This window comes from Bactrocera neohumeralis, chromosome 6, assembly GCF_024586455.1.
Source record: "Bactrocera neohumeralis isolate Rockhampton chromosome 6, APGP_CSIRO_Bneo_wtdbg2-racon-allhic-juicebox.fasta_v2, whole genome shotgun sequence".
NCBI lineage: Eukaryota > Metazoa > Arthropoda > Insecta > Diptera > Tephritidae > Bactrocera > Bactrocera neohumeralis.
This window is the reverse complement of record NC_065923.1, coordinates 4902076-4914857: the sequence shown is the minus strand read 5'-3', so window position 1 is coordinate 4914857 and position 12782 is coordinate 4902076. Positions and strand designations below refer to the sequence as shown.

The window sequence follows — 12782 nt, the reverse complement described above, 5'->3', positions numbered from 1 at the left end:
TGTATATGTGTGTGTGCATTTTTCGGCGGGGGATGGAAAAGGATATTGTTGTTCACATAATGGCAATTGAATGCATAAAATTGTGATTTTATGAAATCAATGGAACAATGTAATAATATTTTTCAATTGCACGTTAAGTGTTTAGTAAATTTTTAGTAATATTTCTACGACAATCATTTAGTTAAATAGTGTTGCATATGTTGACGCTTGCGCATTCAAAAGGTGTGAAAGAATGTGCTCATTCTAAGATTTAATACTCCCGACAAGCCCATAATTATAGTTTGTATTGCCATAACGTAAACGTGCTCGAATAGATATGTATGTAATTACATTGACATACAACATACTAATGAATATTATTATAGCGTTTGGTATTAAAATGGTAATTCTAAGTTGACTTACAATAAAATTTGACCGTCTTATAAAATCACCATTAATTATGTTGTCATATGAAATGAATGCAACGCTAAAATAATCATTTGTGATTTCATAAATTATTTAAATGCAATACCTATTTTTATCGTTAAGTCCCATTCCATCCCTGATCCTATATGAGATATATTCAGATCAGAAGAGAGGGGACAATTCATCCCGGACCCGGAATTCTCAGAGGAGAATATTATTGAAAAATGTTTTGCATATATTTTTTCCAATCATTCTCTATAATCATGGCCAGGCCCCGGGGTTCTCTCTGCAGCCAAGAATATATGTATACTCCAGTATTTCGCTCTAAATCCCTGACTTTGAAACTTTTCATTAACAGTAATGAACTATTGTACGACTATCCTTGCCAATTGTTCTTTCCTCCTGATCACATTACAGGAAATTATTGTACATTTTCGGGTACATATAATAAGTACTGCAAAATTCATTTGGATTAAAAATGTTAATATAGCCTTAACGAAACGCTTAGGATGTGCATGGTGGAAATCTCAATATAATATACGCTAATTAACATTTACAGGTAAGCAGGTGTAAATGTCTTTACTCAAACTATTTTTTTATGTTTGCTAATATTCGCGCTTGCGGTTTTTTTCACACACATACAGGTGAAATTTGCATTCATTGAATTTGCTAATTCGGCTATCTAAATAAGTCCCACAAATAGGTGAAGTAAAATAATATAATGGAATTTGATAAAGAAATATAATTGCTATCAGCGGCAATAGAAACTAAATGCTGATAAGGTACGGAAATTTTTGCTTTGGCCGTCTTCACAAGCAGTGGGAAATGTTAGTGTGATAATAATTAAAATGTGCATATAAATGGACTCACGTAAGCACATACATACATACATACATACATATGTACACATTTTCACTTGTGTTTAATTAATGTCCAACATCTTGATTGTTGGAAAATTTACAAAAACGATAACAACGAGTTAAGTGCATCAGCTCTTGGAGTCAGACGTAAACAAGAGGTATTTTCCGAAAAGTAAAAGAACATGCAATATAGAGTATTTACATACATATTTTTTTTTAATATAGAATTTCCTTAAGATATAGATATCAAATCAACTTTTAAAGTAAAAACATATGTCGGTATATTTCAAAAATTACCACGCAAAGACTTGCACTCTAATCATATTTAAAAATCGTGATCAGTTTTCAATATCCTTCCTGTAATTGAAACTATGTATGTTATCAGTTCGTTATTTTATACTTTACATCCCTAATGTAAATTCCAAGTGCAGTCAACTGTGAGAAATAATATTGAAAACGCACGTCAAAAATTAAAATAACTGGAAATGTTTAAACCAGTCAAGGTTATTGGTATGATCTATAAATGTGTGTAGCTGTATATGAACATTAATTTATATCACATTTTACAAATTATTGATTAACATCCGAATTAAATATTCATTAAAAACTGTTTTTGTTTCTTTCACAACTGTTCTTTCAAATTTTACATTACTTAGGTTCAACACATTTGAAAATAATGATTAAAACAAATCAGTAATGTTTAAAATACTTCAGAGTCAACAACAGGTTCATATGTACTAAATTAATTAACCGCCGACTATTATAAACGTTGTTACGCGACCGCTTTATTAACAACGAATGCTGGTGAAAAGGTAAAGGTGTGTTTGCTCATTTCGAATTGTACAGATTTAATTATAAACTCAATCGTAAAAGTTATCTGAGTAGATATGAATTTTTGCTTGACATCTGAATCACCCACTAATTTTTTTCGCCTGTTATTTGATAAGTAACTTTCAAGAGTGCACTTAAAAGTGTCGCCCAGCATACACACACCGGTACGAATATGTATAGTCAAATATATGTATGTATGTATGTACCCACACGATTGCTAAGTGAATAATTAGTGAAATAAATATGTCAAATAAAAGTTAGAGCAATAATCAAGTTGTATCTTTGTATATACATACATACACATGAATTTAGTAAAATTGTTTAGTGCGAATAAATTGATAGCTTTCAAGAGCTTCTTAATTTTAATAATAATTGTCAGCATTGAAAGGTCTACGGTGTACCAACGGAGCTCATGAGGAAATGATATTAAAAAATAATATAAATAAAGGTGTATAGTATCTTATTAAGATAAGTTAAATTTTTTTAGAGAATTTATTGTTACTCATTCACCTACAAATACGATTTTAATAAATCTAATTTTTTTAGAAGTTTTTTTGATCCTGCTTGAAGTAAAGCGATAAAACAAATTCTATTTGCAAACGCTGAATAATTTTTTCCTTCGTCTGAATATATATGTATTGATGTATTTTTCTTAAAAAAACTCGCTTTAGTCATACATAACAAAAAAAACGGATGTTGGCAATTTAAGATTGTCTGGAGCAGCAATAAAGCATGTCATTATCTCATATAAAGTTCCCCAATTTAAAAAGGGGTTGCATGTAGATATGTACATATGTGTATGTATGTGCATATGTACATATACATATGTACATAGCATATTCTATGTATGCAACATATCTACAATTTTTTATATACATAAGTGTACAACAAATTCAAGGGTACAGAAGAATTAATAAAGATTGAGAAATTGCACTAATGTATATACATATATTTAGAATACATATTGAAGTGTAATCTTTCTCTACCTGTGACTTTCATTTTATTAAATACTTCATCACAATCAAATTATAAATTAAAATGATTAATAAATGTTAAGAAATAGGAATAACAATAATTTGAAAAAGTTAAATAATTAAAATGTAAAAAAAATCTCTCTAATGCAATTCCACTTACTATATAATGTATATAGTATGCACTACACATACATATGTATGTATCTATTTAAAAGGTATTAAAAGGTAAATCAGCTGTTAAAATTGAATTCCCTGTAAAAAAAAAGAAAATTCACTGCTGTCGAGTATGGAGAAATTAACATTTCACTGTTAATCGTAGCATTGCTGTTAAAAGCTTCCAGCCTCATTTCCCCTGTAACGGAAGCTCAACTTTCGTGCTTTTAACTAACGCCAACTGGGTCAACGTTGCATAACCTAAGTACGGTTATATAATATGCACTACCTACAAACATATATCACTTTTATTTACATTAACTGCAGTTTCACAACATCTGTATTTGCACACATATTTACAGATAAACATACGTACATAGAAAGTTAAAAAGTTGCCTGCACCCCCCCCTCGATTTCTTTGTACTATCCGGGTTAAATGTTGATTACGCAAACATCTACTACTTTAATTTATACATCTATGTGTATAAGAATGTGTGCACTGACATTTACTTTGTTGTGGCTCTGATTGGATTCAATGGGATTCTTTTTGTTTTTAGTATAATTAAAGGAACAACTTTTAAATGGAAACTTGTATGGATTTTTGCATTTCATTGTGGCAAACACTACATAGTATTTAAGTAAAACGTTATATGATATGATTACTTTCTTCGTTTTTATACCTATGCTTATAACTACAAATCTACATACATATGTCCAATTTTTTCCCCTTATAAAACGCTCGTAAAATAATTTCTCGATTTCTAGTTATAAACAAAAAAAATTGCACTGGATATTTTTCAGCTTCTGTGCGCGTTAGATCGTCGCAATTGAATGAGCAACATCATTAACGAATGTCCAGAATATAAGAAAAGTTGGAAGTGAGGGGCAATAATGGTGATCGTGATGCTGGCCAGACAATTCACATAAATTTAATAGACTTAATTGAACAATTGTCAAACTTTGCAATGTTTTTCATTCAACTGTGAGTAATTTCTAAAATATGTACACAGCTCTTTATATACAGTAGCTATGGACTTATGTGCCTATCGTAGTTACTCATAGCGCGAGTTAATGAAAGGAAAGTGAACAAGTAAACGTTAACCAGAATGCCGGCTGTTATTTACATACATACATATGTATGTATATTGATGGATGATCGTATGTGTTTGTACTGAAAATATTGAAATATGAACGTGAACAAACGACCGTTTAAGCACACCACACTACATATGAACATACAGCCATATTTAGTTTGTAAAATTAAATTGTGGACATAAGGCTTTTGATTAAGACATCACCAGCGATTGCTTATCTAGTTATTCAGTTTTTAAGCAAATTTTACTTATACAAAAATATACAGTGTATGTATATGTATGTATGTATATTCGATTGATTGTTTTATTCCTGGTAATAATTATGGACATTCATATGCATATGTGACAATATTAACTTTTCATAAATCAAACAAAATAATATATAAATTCTGTGTATATATTTTCATCAGGAAGAGGCGTTAATATAAAAAGATTATGGTGTATTTGTTCAACTAATCTAAAATTAGACACGGCTCCGCCTTATACTCTTATTTTAATGATGTATGTATATTTGATAGAGAGTTAAATAGAGATTACTTGAAGTTCCCCACAATTTTCAAAAATAAGTTATTTTTAGGAAGGTATGTACATATACATATAGATATTTCGTAGGGACAAAATTTTTTACAGAAAATTAAAAGAAAAAACTACAATAGAAACTATTTTTGCCAAAAAATAAAATAAACCATATTTATAATAATTGCTTCATTTCAAGTGCGCTGAAATCCTGTGTTTATTTAATATCTACAGTAATCGTGAAAAATTGCAATCTAAACCATTCATTACAACAATTCTCTCCCTTTGACTCGTATATGTTTGTTTTAAAATTGATATTTTTTACAAATTAGGAAAGATGGGAGAATAAGCAGCGCAAGTGTTCCGAGTTATTGTACAATACTCAATTCAATTTTGGCATCATATGATCAAGAATAATAAACAAGTTATCGGCTTTCAGGTGAATGAGAAGTCAGTAACTTTTAAAAATTAACGAACATAATACATACACCTATATACATATGTATGCATAAGCAATGACGTTTACATATATCCTACGAACATTTTAGAAGTTCGTTCGTACATATGTATGTATACGAATAAACAAATTAATAGATGGCTTTTCAAAAATACCCTATATACTACCATATATCCCAAAAATCAATTAAACCTTTAACTGTATACTTACAATTAACGATCTTAAAATACACACAATAAATTAAATATTTAACTACTTGTATTTAGTGTCACGATCACTTCGGCTATGTATTTATGTACATACATATACATATGTATGTATGTATACTCAAATTATTTTCTCAGCCCTAAGGTACAATTCGCCTACGTGACCAACGAGCAGTAATTTATGAAAATAAAATTTGAAAGTAAAAAAAAAAAAAAAAAGATTTAACGAACATTTTCATGTCACATTTTCGGATTCAACTGCAAGCAAAAAGAGTAGTTAACTTAGCGCACTTCACTTTGTTATATTCGTTGAACGAAAGAAATAAAAAATGGAGTATTTTACCACGAATGCTTCATCAAACACAAAGGATGATAAATAATAACGCCAAAAATGCCGGTAACCGGTTTGGTAGAAATAAAGCGAAAAGTAATGAAAACACAAAACAACTAAATGCTGACTCACACTCATTTGCGAACTTTTCGCAAGTTTTAACCAAATATTTTAACACAATTTACCATCCAACCATAAAAATTTATATCCCAAAAATTAAGGGAAAATTTTGAAGTGTTGCGTAACGTAGAAACGTTAAGCAAATTTTCACATTTCCGAAATAAACACTACCAAAACTTTTCATTTTTCCTCTGAACATTTGAAATGCATGAAAGCTTAATTTACTTCATGGTTTATCAAAGCACTTGAATTTCTTATATTTTCTTCCTATATTTTCACAAAATTTAACGATTTGGGAAGAGCGCTCACCTTTTTCAACCGTAGTATCCAACGACCAACTTAACAATGATCAAAATTATTTTGCTATCCGCAACTGTAGCACTTCTTCAGCTTTTTATTCAATTCGTTTTTGTTCAATTGAAAACGCGCACTTTCCCACAATATCCCCGCTAGCGTTGCTTTCGCGCTCTGCCTAGTCAAATCGTGTTACCAGAGAATTTGCAAGAACAACAACAATTGCCACCGGCAAACATTCGTCTGCTTTCAAGCTAACGTCGGAGCGTCACTCACACATTTTTACGGCTTCGTTAATATATAACGGTGCAACGAAAAACGAAACTCATACCTATGCACATCGGCGTACACAAGCGAGCCGTGACAACGTCAAGCGGCAATGATCAACTCCATACATACAAACAAATATACCTACATATATATATTTATATATATATGTATAAGAATATTTGAAAATGTAAAAGCTTTATGTACATACATAGATATCTGTTTAGCGTATTTATCCATGCAATGCAACTATTTGTTGGGGGCTCGACGTTCCTCGACATTCTCTGCCGCAAGGGTACATTGCGTGAGCTGTTACGTACATACATACATATGTATATACATAACTGAAATGTAGTCGGTTCATAGAGAGGCGGCACAATAATTAAAGTACGTACAAATGTATGTATATATATTATAGTATATGGCAGAACATATACATACATACCTATATTAATATATGTAAGTAATATACAGGTTTAACATGCACTCCTCCTATATAACCCAGTGAGCTATATTTTAACAACTAAACCACAAAATTAATAAGTACGAGTTGGAGTTTTAAATTCACACATTTTGAAAAGTTTAAACTTTCTGGACCTATATGTTAACGACGTATATTTACAATAGGGGTATTCTCTTGCTCTTGCAAAACCCTTGCACGGTGCACGAATCGCAGATATTTCTTTTTGGTGCACCGGCACAACAACAAACACACTCAGAAAATTATTTGCAATGGCTGTGAAATACATATGTATGTCAGACCAAAACCCATGTTTATTCTCGTGCAATGACACGTAAAAAAATAATTGCAAACCCTGTGCTAGCTGTCATTTTACTAAAATACATATTTTGACGTTAAATTGTTGAGGAAGGTAAATTTTAAATAGATTTTATAATTTCTATTTAAATTCTAAAGATTTGTTACAGTTTTTTTGTTAAGAATGAATGCAGAAGGTGCGCCAATTCACAATAGTCATGCACAATAGTCATTTACAATAAATTGACCGAATCAGCCGTTCATATATCACTAGATTCTGCAATGGGTGCTCTCGTGCCCTTGTATATTTCGGTATAGGATTTTTGCAATCTGCAATCTTGCAAGAGCAAGAGAATCCCCTAATATTTAAGATGTTGTACAAATATACATATAAAACTACAGTCGAATTTCTTTGATACGAACTTCTGTACAACTAAGTTTTCCTTATAGCGAAATAATTTCCATAACACTGATTTCGTTAAGTTTTTAGTATTTTTTGCTCTCCTTATAACGAATTTTCTTTTCGCGAATTTTTCTATATAACATTTTTTTCTATAAACATAAGTCTAATTTTCATTCGTTTTATCTTCTTCTTCTTAATTGGCGTAGACACCGCTTACGCGATTATAGCCGAGTTAACAACAGCGCGCCAGTCGTTTCTTCTTTTCGCTACGTGGCGCCAATTGGATATTCCAAGCGAAGCCAGGTCCTTCTCCACTTGGTCCTTCCAACGGAGTGGAGGTCTTCCTCTTCCTCTTCCTCTGCTTCCCCGGCGGGTACTGCGTCGAATACTTTCAGAGCTGGAGTGTTTTCGTCCATTCGGAGAACATGACCTAGCCAGCGTAGCCGCTGTCTTTTAATTCGCTGAACTATGTCGATGTCGTCGTATATCTCGTACAGCTCATCGTCATCATAAAAAAAAAAAATCGTTTTATCTACCTTTAATGAATTAAATCCGAAATAATCCGAAAAAAATATAGTCAAAAATATATTTAGAGGAGGTCTCTAATTTGTAATTTAATGATAAAGAATCTCTCTAATTGGTTTTCCAATAGTATAACCATATTTTTTAATAATTTAATGATGCTTTTACGTTATCGATTTGGCTTGTTGGGATGTGATACCCAAGTTCACAACAATATCGCGCCTTGCACAATGCGCCTGCCAATAGACGGGTCCTACGTATGTATGCATGTTGCTGCAAGCGCATATGCACTATATACATATGTATGTATTCACATAAATACATACAAACTTAGCCTCCCACATAAAAGTCTTTGCTCGGATTTGTTAGTTTAAGATATATGTATGTACTTACTTGTATGTAAGAATGTCTGTTCTCACTTGCATAATATCTGTATATGTATACATACATACATGCATAAATGTATGTTATGTGTATGTATTGTGAAGAGCCTTAAAGCTTTTCTTGATGTGCAAGTAATAAATATGTACATATGTATGTATGTATAACACCACTGCTCCTGTTAAATTTTCCCCTTTTTGTTAATATACATACATATATGCACATAAGTATGTATAAATATTGTATATATGGAAGGGTATTTTTTGAGGCGAGTACTACTTATGTATGTATGCAATATGAGTTTAAACTAAAGTTCTTCACTCTTTCCAGAGAAATTACTTTGTTAGTAAATATAAGTAAATACAAATATTATTAATTAAAATTATGGAATCCTAACAAGTTTTTTTATTTTTAATTATAATTCGAAGACTTTTCGTTTCCGCACTTATTGCTTAAGGATTTCGCTTGTTGTAAATCAGTTAAATTTTTGTAAATAAAAAAAAAAAAATAGTATAATACATAATTAAATACCATTTATGCTATAATTGTTGACATGTATGTACATATGTATGTATGTATGTATGCACATACTTCAATGTAGAATCTTGAACTTGAAATTTTTATTTTTTCCAAATTGTGGAAAACAACAGCCAAGATGTTATACAATTCATGTGTATGCGTATACATACATACATATGTATGTATGTACATAAATGAAAATGTATAGATTAAACATGCAAAAATATTGTATGTGTATACATACATTCATATGTACATACATAAGTATGTACATACATAAATATTTCACTTTCTAGTTGACATCTGAAATTCTTGAACTTGAAGTCTTTTGCATGTTTTTATTTGTCCCTAAAAAATTGAAACGATGCCAAATAAGCAATATAATATATGTATGTACATACATACATATGTAGTAATATACTTACGTATGATCACAAGTATAAATGAATGTACATAAGTATGTATGTATGTATATAATTATAAAAAATTTCATAAAGACTTCGTTTGTTGTAAAACGTTATTAGAAAAGGTGGAAAATCAAATACATAAGTACGTATGTATGTATGTACATACATGTAATTCCTCAATTGAATCCTTTTCATCTGTGATGTCATCACCTTGTTCGGATACCGTACTGTTTGGCCTAGTTTAACCTAACCTACCTTACTCTTGACGATAACTGCTTGTATACCGTTTATATCTAAGTATACATTTTAATACGATTTATTATATCTTTCTTACATACATATGTACATATGTACATACATACATATGTATATATTGATGGAACACAGATAAGTCAGGGCTTCCATATGTATAACTATTTCTTTAAGGAATAGTAACAGATGGTTCGTGCAATAATCAATAATAGTCTGTTAGGTTAATAATAGTACAATCGTGCGTATGAGAAAAATAAATAATTGGCATATGTTGTTTCTTTCACTTATTATATTGTAATACCTAAGTATGTATGTATGTAAGTAATTCCACATATGTAAGTACAGACATTTATACATATGTACATATATAAACAAATAATTTTAGTATAAGTACCTAAAATCTGCTAAAAATACAACAAAATAATTATAGATACTTTTAAAGGCAGTTATGTATGTATGTACATATGTATGTAAATGGATTCAAGAAAATATTATAAGTAGATATTTATGTATGTACATATGTATGTATGTTTGTGTTTTGAGCCTATATCCGTATCCCTTGTAATATTTTAGACCCTTATTCGATTGTGTATGGTCAAGATTATGCAACATGCTACCTTTAACTTTTGCCTGTTAAAACAGTGATTGTCTAAATAGTGAATTGTAAGCCCGATTTTCTTCAGTGAATCATTACTTTTGGTAATTTCCAATGCTGGGAGAGATTTACATAAGTTTTAGCTTCTTCACGACATCGTGTCACCAAAAATCCGGGGGATAGAAGATGTCTAGTTGTTCTAGTTAGCGTGGATTCATGAGTACATACTTATGTATATACATATTTATAATTTGCATGTACATATGTAAATTTACTAAAGGAAACATATGCTTGTATGAATGTGTGAATTTTTCCTTGTAAGAAATTTGTATCTTCACGTTAGTCACTTTTCGCTCATTTACCCACAGTAACTTCTTACAGAAGCGAACCATCTAGCCAGCCTGTCCGGAGTCAAGTCACATGATCTCCCCCACAAAGTTTATATTTGGATCCAGCGCACGTATATCTATAAAATACACACATATGTATGTATGTATGTACATAAGTATCTCAACACGACTATAGTATAAGAGTCTGAATGTGTTTTCATTTCATTTTCATCTAAGCAGAATGGTGCTGAGCTATTTTTATTGTTGTTTCGGGCTTTCGTTTTCAGATATAGTATTTTTCCTACTTTTTTTCATTTCACTGCCTTGTTTTTGTTGCTGTCACTGTGTGTTCAAAAAGCACATCCATACATAAATAAATGAGAATGTATTGAGTAATAAATACGTTTATCATCATCAGTGTATTCACAAATTCCATACATACATACATACATATGTACATATGTACATATTGTATATGCATGTATGGTATGTTATGTGTCAAAAAGTGTCGGCCGATTCGTTTTGAATTTTTCTACAAAAGCGACGTTCTAATATAAATTAAATGTAGATTTGTGGCTTACACAGCTATCATAGAAAAAACAGTTAAGGAGGAGCTGAGGTCGGGTGCAACCAAATTGTGGATGTAAAAGCAATTTTTGAATTGTGAATCCATTTTTAGGCCCTCAGTTTTGGTTCAAAACAGTTTACTTAGACCCCGCTCTTACCCGGGCGCTACACGATCAAGAAATTGTTTTTTAGTTGTAATACACTCACTTTTAGAACTTGAACGCAGTCTAGATATCAATTTTTCTATTCAAGCCTTGGGGCAAGTTGACGATCAAGTTAAAACAGTTTTGCAACGAAATAAAATGCAATTGTCGAAATTATGAATATTTCGTTATACTTGTATTCACGGTTTTTTTATTAATTTTGATCAGTAGTATTGGCATTGTTATTTTCGTTTTTCCTGGTAATACCATTTAGTCCAATATATGGCGTCATTATGAAAATTTTCACATTTAAGATTTTATATCTAACCTGAATAGTTTTAGTGTTGATGAACAAAACAATTATACTCCGCGCTACAAGTTGTGTCAGTATAATAATACCGTGAAAAAAGCTAAAATACAATTTATTGTACCAAGATAGTTTTATTATTTTAAGAATGTTTTTATCTTTAATTTTTTGGGAATTTTTCATATTATATTTGTTTAAGAATATTAATATTTGTTCTTAGTCAGTTAATCCTTTAAGCAGAACAAATAACTAAAATCATGTTGACTTGTGTATTAAATAAAATTCTTAGTACAACAAATAATTGTAGTAAATTAGTGTATATGTACATATACATCTACATACATAGTACATAGTATGTACATACATATGTACATACAATGTTTGGTCCTGCTTAACCAATTGGGCAGAGACTACTGTTTGGTTGAAAACTTTTTCTACTTGTGTCTGGTCATGAATTACTTGAACATTGTTGAGTAATTGATTTTTAATCGTAATCAACAGCTCGTACTTTTTATTTTGTTTCAGTAAATTAGTTTCCCGTTTGAACATTTTGTATGATTAAACATATGTATGTATGTATGTACATATATTTTTGAATATAATACTTTATATTTTTCCCTAATGAGTTATGACTTAAGCTCGTACATATGTATATTGGAGTTAAGATATTTTTCTGAGGTAAAATACAAACATACATACACATGTGCATATGCCAATTTTGTAAGTATATACATACATTAATATGAATATACTCATATTTAAAAAGTTAACATAAAATCTGCGTACATAAGTAGTTTATGTACAGACATACATAAATATGTACATATTCTTTCAAGGTCCCTTTCAAAAGGTTACACAGACTAAATCACATAACATAAAATTCTTAGCGAGGCAATAGAAAATTAGTATTGTTGGTGTGAGAATTATTTATTTCGGCCCAATTAAATGAATAAAAGGCTTGGTGTATGGTGGTTTAGTACAGAAAAGCATAATAATAAAAGTTTTGCACATATCATTAGGAAATCCAACAATTTCTTAATAAATTCTCTTTGCATTCTTCGCCTGACAACACGTAATGAAATACATACATAT

The 12782-nt window shown here is 30.5% G+C and overlaps 1 protein-coding gene across 7 annotated transcripts in view; it reads right to left on the bottom strand.

The window, feature by feature from the left end:
- LOC126762637 (arginine kinase) overlaps positions 1-12782 on the bottom strand; it is a 50311-nt gene that overhangs the window by 4321 nt on the left and 33208 nt on the right. Inside the window, exon 1 of one of the 7 annotated variants that reach the window (XM_050479521.1) lies at positions 6257-6372. The exons of the other annotated variants lie outside the window; for them this stretch is intronic. The gene's annotated coding sequence lies outside the window, so the exon portion shown is untranslated. Of the gene's footprint in view, positions 1-6256; positions 6373-12782 lie in introns of those variants that run through there. 7 annotated transcript variants of the gene reach the window in all.